The 12,631-nt window shown below is 43.5% G+C and overlaps 1 long non-coding RNA gene across 1 annotated transcript in view; it reads left to right on the top strand.

Annotated features, from left to right (window-relative positions):
* LOC135903673 (uncharacterized) overlaps nucleotides 1-12,631 on the top strand; it is a 222,405-nt gene that overhangs the window by 125,751 nt on the left and 84,023 nt on the right. The window contains exon 2 of the long non-coding RNA XR_010564885.1: nucleotides 9,097-9,240. This is a non-coding gene — a long non-coding RNA (uncharacterized lncRNA). The remainder of the gene's footprint in view (nucleotides 1-9,096; nucleotides 9,241-12,631) is intronic.

The following is a 12,631-nucleotide window of genomic DNA, read 5'->3' as shown; positions in this document are numbered from 1 at the left end:
AATCAATAGAAGTGCAAGATATATTAGCTAGTTTTTTACTTAAACTTAAACTTCGGAAACAAAAAGAAAGACCGAGACGGCTCTTGCCATCGGAGAAAGCCGAATCCACATCTCCCACATTACGCGTGTGATACTCTGCCAATGGAGCGACCGAACTGGCTTCCCCACAACGCTACAGCCACATTTATTCAGCGCTATTAATTACAAATAAGCTCTCAGGACTGCTGTACACTAAGTGCTCCTGAAAGGTGAAATTACATGTCCAAATAAAAGCAATAACTGTAAGAATAATCAATAATCATTAATTCGAAAGATCACAAAAATAAAAACGATGCAAATTTAACCGCGCATTCGGTTGGACTCAATAAGAAATTTCTGGACTGTGGCGCAAACATGCGTTTCGCTGAATCCCAAAGTAGAGGCCCTCAGCGAAGCAGTCGAAGCCCAACGCTACACCTTAGTGCCGCTGTCAATGCTTCTCCCTTCGGGGGAAAATGAGACTTCTTTTTTTCTTTTTTAACTGCATGCAAGGAGATGTTAGTGCCTGTTAGACGGTGCTGGCTACTGCTTTTCTCATTTTTCACAAATGAGCTCAAACAAAGTGTCAAAGAATAGATAAACGACTATAGGGACAATCAGTTCTAAAGCTCACATGCAACGAAAACAATTGTTGCTGGGTGGTTCACCAAGTGTTCGAGTGTTGCTGTTGACGTACACATGGCGGTCCTCGTTGATGGAAAGCACAGCGCACACAAACACACATACACAACAGCCGCAGGAATACGATAAGAGTGACTATGGGAAACACGTAAACATGAAAATGCCGAGAAAGGCGAACCACTTCGACAAATACAGCTTTGTGATCAAAGCTACAATAATAAATTTCTGCAATCTTTAAATGTTCTCTGTTGTTCTAGATGCTATACTATGGTTATATAAGTCGCATGGCTCCCTTTTCTGCACTTGTATATTATCCGCTTGTAGAGGCTCAGTTTACTTGGTCACGGATTTTTCCACAAGATTGCACAAGGGAAGAAGAAAGGATCTCGCCTAAGAGATATATTATCGAAGGGAAATACTTGAAATATTGTAGACTTAGGTAAAGTATAAGAGATATGAGCGATTCCGTGTGACTCCGTGCGATACTTTACTATGGAAGAAGACAGACTACATCTCATGTTTCGACAGCATTGTTTTGATCTCACCATTATGCGCCAGAAGGTTGGCTCATTGTGTTGTATAGAGGTTACGACTCTTTGTTTGCTGCTGTTGACGTCGTTGAGATAGTTGTATCAAATTGAGGCCTTCCGCGATTCTTTGTGTTTGCTATTGATGTCATTTAGATACTGGCTAAAATTGAGGCCTTCCACTCATGATTATCGTTCCGTTGTTCGCTTGGGTAGCATTAGTGAAAACCCAGTTTGATAATCCCGTGCTCTGTAGCAACACGTAGTAATTCTCTATGAATCAGCCTCGCCTATGACAGGGAAACCGAGTTGTAGCCGTTTTATTTTCTGTCAGTTTAGTAACCTTTGTTGCTCTGTATTTAAAAATATTAGTGCTCCTTGAATTGTCACAGCATTCAGAATGCTTACTGCTGTCCGTGGAGGCCCTATTTGTTGAAATGTATTTTTGAATTTTATGAAACAGCAGTTAACTTGGTTTTATAGATATTAAGCTTCTGTTTCATGGCAGCCTTACAGGCAACAGAACTTTTATACTATCAATATTTATGCAATGACCTAAAATCCACATCGCGCCTTGATACGTTAAGCATCCAATCCACGCCTGTAAAATATGTTTGGTTATTAATTGGGCCTCTCTTTCGTATATGCAGGGTGTTTCGCTTACCTTGGGCCAAACTTTAAGTATACCCAAAAGCCAGGTACCTGCACAGAAGCAAGATAATATTGTTTGTCGTCGCTTGGGGATTCTCGGATTATTTTTGGCATTCTACCCAATTTAATAATTAGTTTTAAATAACTGTACAAGTTCTCAATTAATATGTTTAGATGAAAGTGTCAATGAGGAAATTGTAGAACAGCATGAAAAATACCCGACACAGCTTTCTGTTGCTCAATACGTGTACATAAGTGCTACATAAGCGTGAAAGATGCCCAGAAATACACGGAAAATTGCCGTGTGACTAGCCACTCTAGGTACTTTGCGTGTATTCGCGGGCTTATTTCACACTTGAAAAAAAATTGTAGGACGCTTAAGCGTCGGCTTAAGAGTGGAACGCGATAGCATTCAAAGATCCCTGACTGCTTCTCACGCTTCCCATCAACTGTAGCGTGTCTAACCGTAACGTTTAGCGGGAAACGCTCGCGACGAACGTTATGCACGAAGGCGGGCTTGCTGGTTTAAACGCGGCCTCTTGCATAGGCCGCGATTCGCCGGAGCCGAGTGCCATCTGGAAGTGTTTCAAGGAACCGGGCGTGCCGCTCCGTGGACTCCGAGATATTTACGCACCGGCGTGCGCAAATGCCGGACGCCGTCTCCGGGCTATGAATTGTAGAAACGCTGGAAAAGGGGTTCGTCTGAGTTTTTGCGCAGCAGAATTATGTTTTCTCGTATAATGAAATTACAATCCGCGAGCTATCATGCCTGTAGCTTTTGTGTAAGTCGTAGTTGACAAGTTTTTCAGGTATTTTAGCATGAGAAATTCAAATAGCTCAGTCAATTTCTTGCATCACATGGAAGGCCTGGGTATGTGTGGTTCGAAAATCTATTCGACATAACAACGTCCGACGCCGGACGGGAGAGGCCAACGACGGATTTTCTGTGATAGGAGCTCGTTAGCGCTATGGCGTTAAAACACGTCTGTGTAGCACGTATTAAACAACGGAAAGCTGTGCAGGGAATTTTTCATGTTGCTCTACAATTATCTCTTCGACACTTTTCAGTTAATGAAATATGGAAAAGGTGATTAATTACGGGTAAATATAAATTACGCCGAATGCAAAAACTAATCTCAGTATCTCCAAGCGACGGCAAACAACCTTGGTTCTGTCGTTCTACGCAGTATTTGCATATTTTTTTAAAGTTCGGCCCAAGTGAAACACCCTCTATAAAGTGTTTAACTCACCATAGGAACGTTTCTTGCTATTGTGCAGTAGCCAAGGGCCGCGAATATTACTAAGAAAGGGGATAGAAACGTCTGGAAAATTATAGGCCGATCTTTGCACTTTCCCTTTTCGGTAGAGGTCTGAAGCGTGCAATTCATAGTCGTCGTTTTAAATTCATTCTGAAACATTAAATTATAACTGACTCCCTCTGCGGCTTGGTTAAAGATACATCCACAGAAGAGGCCTTACTTCCTTAAAAGTAATACATAATGCAAAAGTTTGAACCACAACTTTTTACTGTAGGCATACTTGTAAACTTCGGTGAGGCCTTTGATAATGCTTAACCACACCATCATTTCTGATGAATTTGAACAATAGGAAATTCGCGGGCAAAATCACGCAAAATTATATTTTTTACATCAATCTCAATACATTTTAGTTAACTACTATTGCTTTGAGTCGATACAAATTACAAATGAGGCGATACAATGTCGTGCCCTAGAGCCTCTCCTTCTCAATATATAGGGTGCCCCAGCTAAAGTTAGCCCCGCTGTTCAATAAAAGAAAAGCTGAAAAAAAAACACGGTGCAAGACATGATATTAACACATGTGGTGTTCGCTCATCAGGGATCTGACGCCTGAACATGGTTGGTCGCTGTTAGCCTAAAGTTCGCTGGGACACCCGGTACATGTCAACGATATCGCAAACTTCCAACAATTACATTATCTTCCGACAGAATCATTTACCCTAATAACGCTAGTCCCTTTTTCTCTTCAAACGACATTAAAGAAATACCTGATACAGTAAGAATATATTAGGTTTATTGCCAGCATGGTCGTCAACCAATTCATTAAAATAAATAAAGAGAAGAGCAGAGCAATCATTTTTTCGTCCGGAAGGAAAGCATGTGCCTAATCCATGCGTCCGTTTCTTACTGGAACTGATATGCAAATATGTTGAAAGAGTTACGGCCCTTGGGGCAACCTTATTGCTACAATGTCTCGGAACAATCAGGTAAGTAGACCCTGTTATACCTCCTCCACAATAGTCGGCATGAAAAATCGCAACAAATCTATTCTGCCTGACAAAGCGAAGTGGAATAGTTATTATGCCATTCATTTTTTTTACTTTAATTTAAATTACTGATCATTAGACTGGGGAAGAACTACAGCATCTAACTCCCCAAATCTATTTCCACTACAAAAGAAACTGCTTCGGGCTCTAGGAAATGCGGCTTTTAGTACCTCAGCTTGTCATATACGCTTATAAGGTAGGAGTGTACCTTTAAACAATATATCTCAATTCGTATTCACATGCTTTGATAAAAATAAGATAGCACGGAATGACCCATATTTCTTTGAGCTGGGAAAACTGTCATCACACCGAACGCCATATTAAATCTGACAAAGAAACGTTTATACTTTGCTCCATTGCGGAGCAAATTTTATGGTTCCCAGGTGCCTTAATATATTTTACCTAAATTTCTCAATACTGTTCTGTATGAAAAACTCACATCAATGTCGTTTTCTACACTGTGTAAATTATTTGTTGAGTAAAATATGCTACTACCCTGGTAATCTCCTCTTATTTCAGTGTTGTACATTATGTTGTACATATTGCTGCATATGTTCACACTTTATCTACGGCTGCATCTGATGACTTCTGTAACGACACCAATATAACCAAGCATTAAATCATGTTATAGCTTTTCGCAGTATATCTCGCCACCTTATTGGCCTCATTACGGCGAATTGATTCCGTTGCTATTACTCATATAGAAACATGTAAGCTGTGTCGTACTATTATGCCGATATGTTGTAAGCTATCTGGAGCCTCTTTTGCTAATCTCATTTGTTTATTATGTTTAGGGTATGCTAGTTACTTTAGGATACTTATACTAACCTGAAAACAATGTAACATGTTCTGAACCTTTGAATGTGCTTTCATACGTTGTTTAGGTACTGGGAAGAATTTTTTCTTTGATTTTTGCTCTTAGGTTGGTAAGGCTTCTTAAGCACTCGAGAAAACTACTTTTTCACTCCTTAACGTCAGTTTACTAAGTAAGGAAACTGACATAAAGGATTTATTTATTTATTTATTTATTTATTTATTTATTTATTTATTTATTTATTTATTTATTTATTTATTTATTTATTTATTAGTTTTACCCTCATGGCCAGAGGCATTACAGAGGGGAGTGGAACGTACGGGAAAAAAGACACGATACAGGTTTTTCTTCTGCTAATACAATGGTAGCTAAAAAGATGAGACAAAAGCGGGAAGTAACAAAAATTCAGGCAATTATATTAAACTAAACAAATATATTTACAGAGTTCGTTAGTTACATTGCAATACACTTGTGTTAGAACATTATGAAACTGGGAACAGTGAGCAGTGGACGTGACTGATCCCGGAAGGTGGTTCTAGTCCTGTGAGGTGCGGGGTACAAACGATTGATAACATGTTTCCGTTAAGCACGACATTATTCCCACCTTTTGTGCATGATCGAAACGAGGTTAAATGTATGATGGAGGAAGAATAAGGTCGTTGTGCAGGGCGGGACTGTAGTATATCTTGTGGGAGAGACGTAGGCGAGAAAATTTGCGTCGACAGGCGAGTGACGCAAGCTGTAGGGACTATTTCATTAAAGTGATACTGGCACTACGACTGTAGTTTCCTAGAATGATGCGGACAGAGGTATTTTGGACAAGCTCGAGGGCAGAGGTCAATATAGCAGTGCTGGGGTCCCAGATGGAAGAGGCATATCCGAGTTTACTTCGCACTAAAGGTTTGTAAAGCTGGAGTTTTAAAGAAACACGAGCAGATGAAAAATTGCGCTGGAAGTAACCTAACGAGCGGTTTGCATTGCTAATGACATTGCTAATATGAAGAGACCAAGAAAGAGGGGAAGTTATGTGGACACCTAAGTAGAAATATGACGTTACGGATTCAAGAGCGAAATTCTCGAGCAAGTAGGAAGTGGGGCAAAAAGTTGTATGGGAGATACGTAATACCTTACATTTCGTTGTGTTGAGTTCCATCAGCCGGATTTTACACCAGCTAGATATACAGTTGATATCGTTTTGAAGGATCGTAACATCATTTTGGTCAATAATTTCTCGGAAGACTACGCAATCGTCCGTGAATAAGTCAATGTTAGAGGTCACGCATTGCGGCAAGTCATTAATATAAATGAGAAACGGGAGAGGGCCGAGCACTGAACCTTGGGGCACGCCAGAATGAACTGGCATCAACGGGGAATCATAAGTGTTAGCAGACACGAATTGGGAGCGCCCGGTTAGAAAATATTCGATCCAGGAGAGAAGTGTCCTATCAATGTGCAATTTGCTTAATTTAAAGAGAAAAAAAATGGCTGTCGCTTAGGTAAGGTTAAGCCCAGGATGCGAAGCATACTAGCCTTTATTTTAGTTGTTGAACCACTGTTTAGCCTGGTGAACTGCTGTTGCTTGGCTATATTTGGTTCGGCTAGACGAAGAAACAACTCATGCATTACTGCTTCGCCTTCAAGAGTGGAACGCGACAGCGTTCCCGTCGACCCGCCAAGGAGTGTAAGACAATGGGCTACAGGGCAGCGACTACGCGCCCCGCATTGGACGCGGTGAGCGTCGAGGAAAGCAGCGTTCGGCGCGGCAACGAAATGTGCGCCTGAGCAAGAGACGCACGCCTTAGAAACAGCTCGTTTCTAAGGCAACACCGCATTCACTAGAGGCGCTTTTGTACCGCTTTGAAGCATCGTACTCGTGGCTCAGTGGTAGCGTCTCCGTCCCACACTCCGGAGACCCTGGTTCGATTCCCACCCAGCCCGTCTCGCAAGAGTTGAGCCAAAGCCACTTCTCCTCTGTCGTGACGTCACGGTGTCACGTGGTTTCATGGCGACACCGCCGCGCCTGAGGAGCTGGGTTGAGCTCTCGTAATATGCTTCGCATAAAAACTGTGGCAAACTTTTTCAATAGCTTTTGCGAAATCTAGGAAGACACAGTCAGCTACAGAACGACGATCAAGAATTGTATGTAGCTTGTGTGTAAGGGAAGCCAACCAACTAAGAACATCTTTTTATTTCTTTTATTTATTTATTTATTTATTTATTTATTTATTTATGCCACACCGACAATTCCGTCGGGGATCGCAACAGAAAGGGAATGCAAAAAATACACTGACATACAAACATGACAATGAAAAAACAGTTTAGAAATGCACATTATTACATAGAACAAACTTATAGATCGGCAAGAGTACAAGAAATATACAGTGAGGTTCATGCTGCAAGATTGGGGTTGGACAAATAACTGTGCCACAAAATCGAAAACTACGGCAGTAAACAAAGTGACACTGACAATGGATGGATGGATGCAAAACTTTAATGAAGGTCCTGAGGTACGCGACTCAGCGCGCTGCGGGCCGCACTCTCTCGTCATCTCAGCGCTCTGTAGTGTCGTCAGCTTCCTGGTGAGCGGCTTCGGCTTGTCCGTCACTGCCACCCGCGCACCAGACAGTGATGTCGTCCGCGTAGATCGTGTGACCCATGCCCTGGACCTTGCCTAGGTATCTTGAGAGGTCGACCATTGCGATGTTGAAGAGGAGCGGTGAGATGACTGACCCCTGCGGGGTGCCTCTTCTGCTCAGCTCCATTTTCTCCGATTCTAAATCTCCAGCCTTGAGGATGGCGCATCGTTTGCTCAGGAAAGACCTAACGAAGGCATGGAAGGACGAGCCCAGGTCGAGTTTGGAGATGGCGTCGAGAACAAACTCGTGACGTATGTTATCAAAGGCCCTCTCCAGGTCCAAACCAAGGATGGCTCTCGTGTCCCGAGTGCAGTGTTCCAGGATTTGGATCTTGATAAGCTTCATGGCGTCCTGGGTGGAGAGGCCTGGCCTGAAACCTAACATGTGACTGACAAAAACAAAAAATTGACAATACTGATAAAACCAAATAATTACTGAGATGTAAGTAGGTCGTTTTCAACATGCGTGATAAAGACAGTTAGTGGTGGACTATTAACAGAACTCACGTTCAAAGCGCTCCAATCGAGTATAGTCTGCGGGAAGAATGAGGACCTGCAGGTGTCAGTACGGAATGCATACTCGTTTAGTGTGTGTGTGTGGGAGGGGGGGTGTTATGACGTGCTTTCCTCGGTTGAGATTTCGTTATGTATCTTGAGGTATCCAGATTTAATTGATTGTTTACGCGTTGGTAAATGGTCTTAAGGCGTGCTAGTTTTGCTCTGTTTTGAAGGGTTAGCATCCCGGCTTGACATTAACCTTGGTATCTAGGCATACGCAGCTGGGCACGTGTAGCGGTACAATGGCAAAAAAAAAATGACCCTTTAAATTTCTCCGATGATCGGCGGAGTTAAACCCTCGCCATGCTCGGCTTTACGACCTCGTCGCTGGATGGCGCAGCGTGTGCAGTAAAGAGTGTGAGAGAGCAGGCCGGCTGCATAGACGTTTTGGCGTTGGCAAATAACTTCCGGTGTCGCTACGTCGTTTCAACACTAACCGCGTGAACGTCGAGATTCACTGGCGGATTCGTTCTACCGGATTTAATCTTTTATTTATGTTGTATGATCGTGTGTGCCCTTTGCAACTGCTATCAGTATAATATTTTTTCCGTATTTGTCCGAAACTGCTTTATCGTTTGCGGGACATCTATGAACTAAGATAAATGGATGGATGCATGTTATGAGCGTCCCCTTTCGAACGGGGCGGTGGGTTACGCCACCAATCTCTTGCTATTATACTGCCTAATGTCCTACCTAGGTATAGGTAGGATAGAGAATAGGATAACCAGCGCCATCTACCGGCACCTTCATCTTGAATGCGGAGTAATAAAAAGACAGAGCTTAGACAAACGTGAACGGACCGTCTGCACTTGAAGGAGCGAACTGGGCCGTTCTGTGTGCCCTTCAAGCGAGGCGTCACCTCTAGAGCAGGCCACTAGAACCCGCCAACCCTGCCGCGCTCCTCTTACAATGGCGTCATTTGCCTCGTTTCCTGTCCGTTTCGCAGGCTCCTTGCACGTTCCTTTGCCCGCGTCTTCGAGATTACGGCGCCGAGACACCCTCGCGCTATGTCCAGCCGACGCGCCCTGGAGCCAAGGCCACTCAGCGAGCCTGAAAGCGGTCGCCCAGACCGGCCGCCACGCCACATTCTGTAAGCTTACACTGGTCCCGTCGCGGAGATAGCCCGGCGTCCGCGGCAGTTTCCGCGGCTGTTGATGTGCCACTGCGTTCCCTCCTTCCCCAAGCTCGCGTGCTGTTTTGCAGCTGCTACCGCTGATAGACCGAGTTAAAAAAGCCGAGCGAGGAGGGAGAAATACGCAGAGCAAGCAGAAATGCTTGGAGACAACCATCCTCGAGACGGCCGGCGACTTTCACTGGCGGCGGTTGCGTGAGTCGCTTCGCGGACCGCGCAAAGGGCACGCCGATAGCGGACGCACTTGAAAACGGGGAAAGGCCTCGCGCCAACAACTGATACATTTTGCAAACAGCAAGAGAGCGAGCGTGACGCAAATTTCTCTTTGTCACGACAGCCGGAGCGCGCAACTTCAAAGCGATGGGTTCGGGCTGCCTCGATTCAATTGAACGTTACAGCCTATGTAAATACGTAGAAACGTTATTGTACAGAAGGAGGCCCGAATGTAAAATAGAAAACTATGAGCAGCACCTACAACCTACGAGGAATACTAAACGCAAAATAATGTGACCCTGGCGAGTATCAAGTAAAAAGAAAGCAAACAATTTATATATATATATATATATATATATATATATATATATATATATATATATATATATATATATATAGTGACTGTAAATACGAGAATGTCAAGATCCGACATGGGTCTAATCTTTTGACACTTCATTACCTGCTGTTACCTGCACCCTTAATCGCACGGCATTTTAGCGCATAATGAGTATTATTCAGATGCGGAATTACCGCTCATATCAAGACCACATGACGCCGGATTCGTAATACGGCATAGTGCAATAACTTCTTGGTGCACTCAGCATTTTAACGAACGCTGTGGATTTTCAGACCACAGTGCACAGGCGCCATTACAAAATCAGGGCGACAAGGTGGTGACGATACAAAAACGCCATTTTGGTTTTAGAGGTGCAAACCATGGCAGCAATAAAACTGTCAAGTTTGCGTTTGGCGTGGCCACGGAGTTGTTAAAGTGTTAAAGGTGTTAAAGTTAAGACTATATTTCTCGAAAGACGCACACATCGTTTCTTTCAGTGAATTTCAGGCTGAATGCTCAGGCTGCAGAATGAACACGCAAAAAAAAGTTCGACTTTTTCCCATGTCACTAGTAGTCTGCAAAAAGTTTCTCGTGGTGGTACATATTGCCCAAGGATGGTATTGCGGCGGTGACCAAAATGACACTTGGACGAATTCAGCTGCCATCCGGCCCGGCGAAACACGTCACTAACCCCCAAGAAGTGATCAAAAATAACGTACAGCGCGAAGGACAAGAACAGCGATAGACGACATACACAGCGCTGTGTATGTCGTCTATCGCTGTCCTTGTCCTTCGCGCTGTACGTTATTTTTGATCATGAACTACCAACTAGCCCAAGCAACCACCCTAGTCCCCGAGAAGTGTTCAAGGTGCGTTTTGAACGTTCGTGAAAACACAGTTACGTCGTGTAACACAGGCATTTTCAGTTCTCGATCTCGTGAATTTGTTGTTCGCTCGAAGGTGGCTGGGGCATTACACGAATGGAAAGGTGTGACCTTGAACTTATCAGGATTAACAGGGGCTGCTTTATCTTGGTCGATGGTGTCCACAGCAGTATGTAAATCCTGGGCGAAGGCCGAAACCAGAGAAGTAGGCAGCACCATATAGTCTATCAAGGCATCATCAAATCGCAGGAAAGGTTTGGTGTCATCGCAATGTTTTGAGGTGGAGGTTGTCGACGCAAAAGCGCCACAATTCATCCCTTTCTTTTTCGTCTAACAAGACACGCGACGCCCAGGGAATAGAGTATGGTTCGACAATCGCATTCGCAAGCATCATCTTTAGTTACGTCGACCACGTGTCGCTCTGACGCATCCACACGGTAGTGAACTCGACGTCGGTGAACAGGGTCGACATCGCCAGTGTGCATTCCATTGGTAAGACTACCAATTTGTGCCAAAGGACCATTGTCCCTGTAAAAAATTTCTCCACAGCATACGAGAAGGCACCGGGGGGCTTCTGCCTACTTAGGCAAAGTTTCAGAGGCAATTACAGTCCGAATTTCGTGGCTGTCACAGTAGCCGACGCCGGAGTACTGTCCTGAGGGTAAGCAGTGACCATTGCAAAAGCATCTATCTTGTGTAAAGGTAGGCCGCGGTAATCGCCTCTGGAAGGACTTGCTTGGTGAAACCAAAGTTCACAGGTGTATTACAAGTTCCATCATCCATTAAGGTCAGCACTGTATGGGGAAAAGTGACGTCGTGAGTGAGCATAACGCCAGCAAGGGTTGTCACGAAGTAGTCAACATATCGAACAGCCGCCGAACGCACTGTGTGATCGACATGCGTCATGGACATACGTGGCAGGTGAACAAAGTCGGTACAATTTAGTCTGTGAGGCTAGAAAGCCGAGGCAGTTCAAGGCAGTAGCCACCGCTGGAGCCATCCACGAGGGCCGATAAGACTTCATTTTTTATCTAAATGTGAACTAATGCTTATGTGTGGAGAATGGAAAACAAGCTCTTTCAGTGAAAGTTAGTGGCCACGACAGCACCATGAGAATATGAAAAGCCATGTATTTCCTATGACGCCAAATTTCGGCTCTGTATCACGAATCCTAACGAAGTGTATCTTTCAGAATATGTTTACGATATAATAGTGATCGAATGTATTATAATAAAGTAATGCTTATTATTATTATTTAAAAGAAATTAGCAAAAATGTTCGATGTCACATAATTGCCCGACATGTTAGGCTGAGGTCGCACAGGTTGAAGATCATTTCAGATGAGCGATCACATTTGGTAATCAAATCATCATCCCTAACGAAGGCCAAGCCATGTTCTTGTAAGCGTCGTACTGCATATACCCCTTTCTCTCCAAACCTGTGGGAGGAGCAAGAAGGTAATTACGACGGACGGAATTTCCTTCCTTCAAGTAAACAGCCTAATACGGTCAAATGAAGCGAGCAACTAAGCTAAAATGTGACCTGTTTTCTTTGCCTGTGTAGTGACGTTCACTTTTATTTAAACATGGTAAAACTTGTCTTGTAAAATTACTTCATTCTAGTGATTTTGCTTGTCCACTCGGCTATTCTTTGCTCAGCTGTATTGCACAGTCGAAGATGCGTTCTAAAGCCAGTAATTCAGAGCGTAGCAGCTGCAAGTAATTTACGGTAATATGTGGTGTTTATTTCAGCAATACACAATTAAAAAATGCCTGTCACAAACAGCACAATTCTAATCTTTAAACTTGATTGCTCAAAGAGGCGAACATTACTTTCGCAATCAATCACTATATATATTTCCTTCACAAACAAGAATTAACTAGTTAGGCTTGTAATTATATCGCAGCCCATATTG

Source organism: Dermacentor albipictus, chromosome 9 (assembly GCF_038994185.2).
Source record: "Dermacentor albipictus isolate Rhodes 1998 colony chromosome 9, USDA_Dalb.pri_finalv2, whole genome shotgun sequence".
Classification (NCBI taxonomy): Eukaryota; Metazoa; Arthropoda; class Arachnida; order Ixodida; family Ixodidae; genus Dermacentor; species Dermacentor albipictus.
The sequence above is the reverse complement of the archived record's forward strand: the minus strand, read 5'-3'. Positions and strand labels throughout refer to the sequence as shown.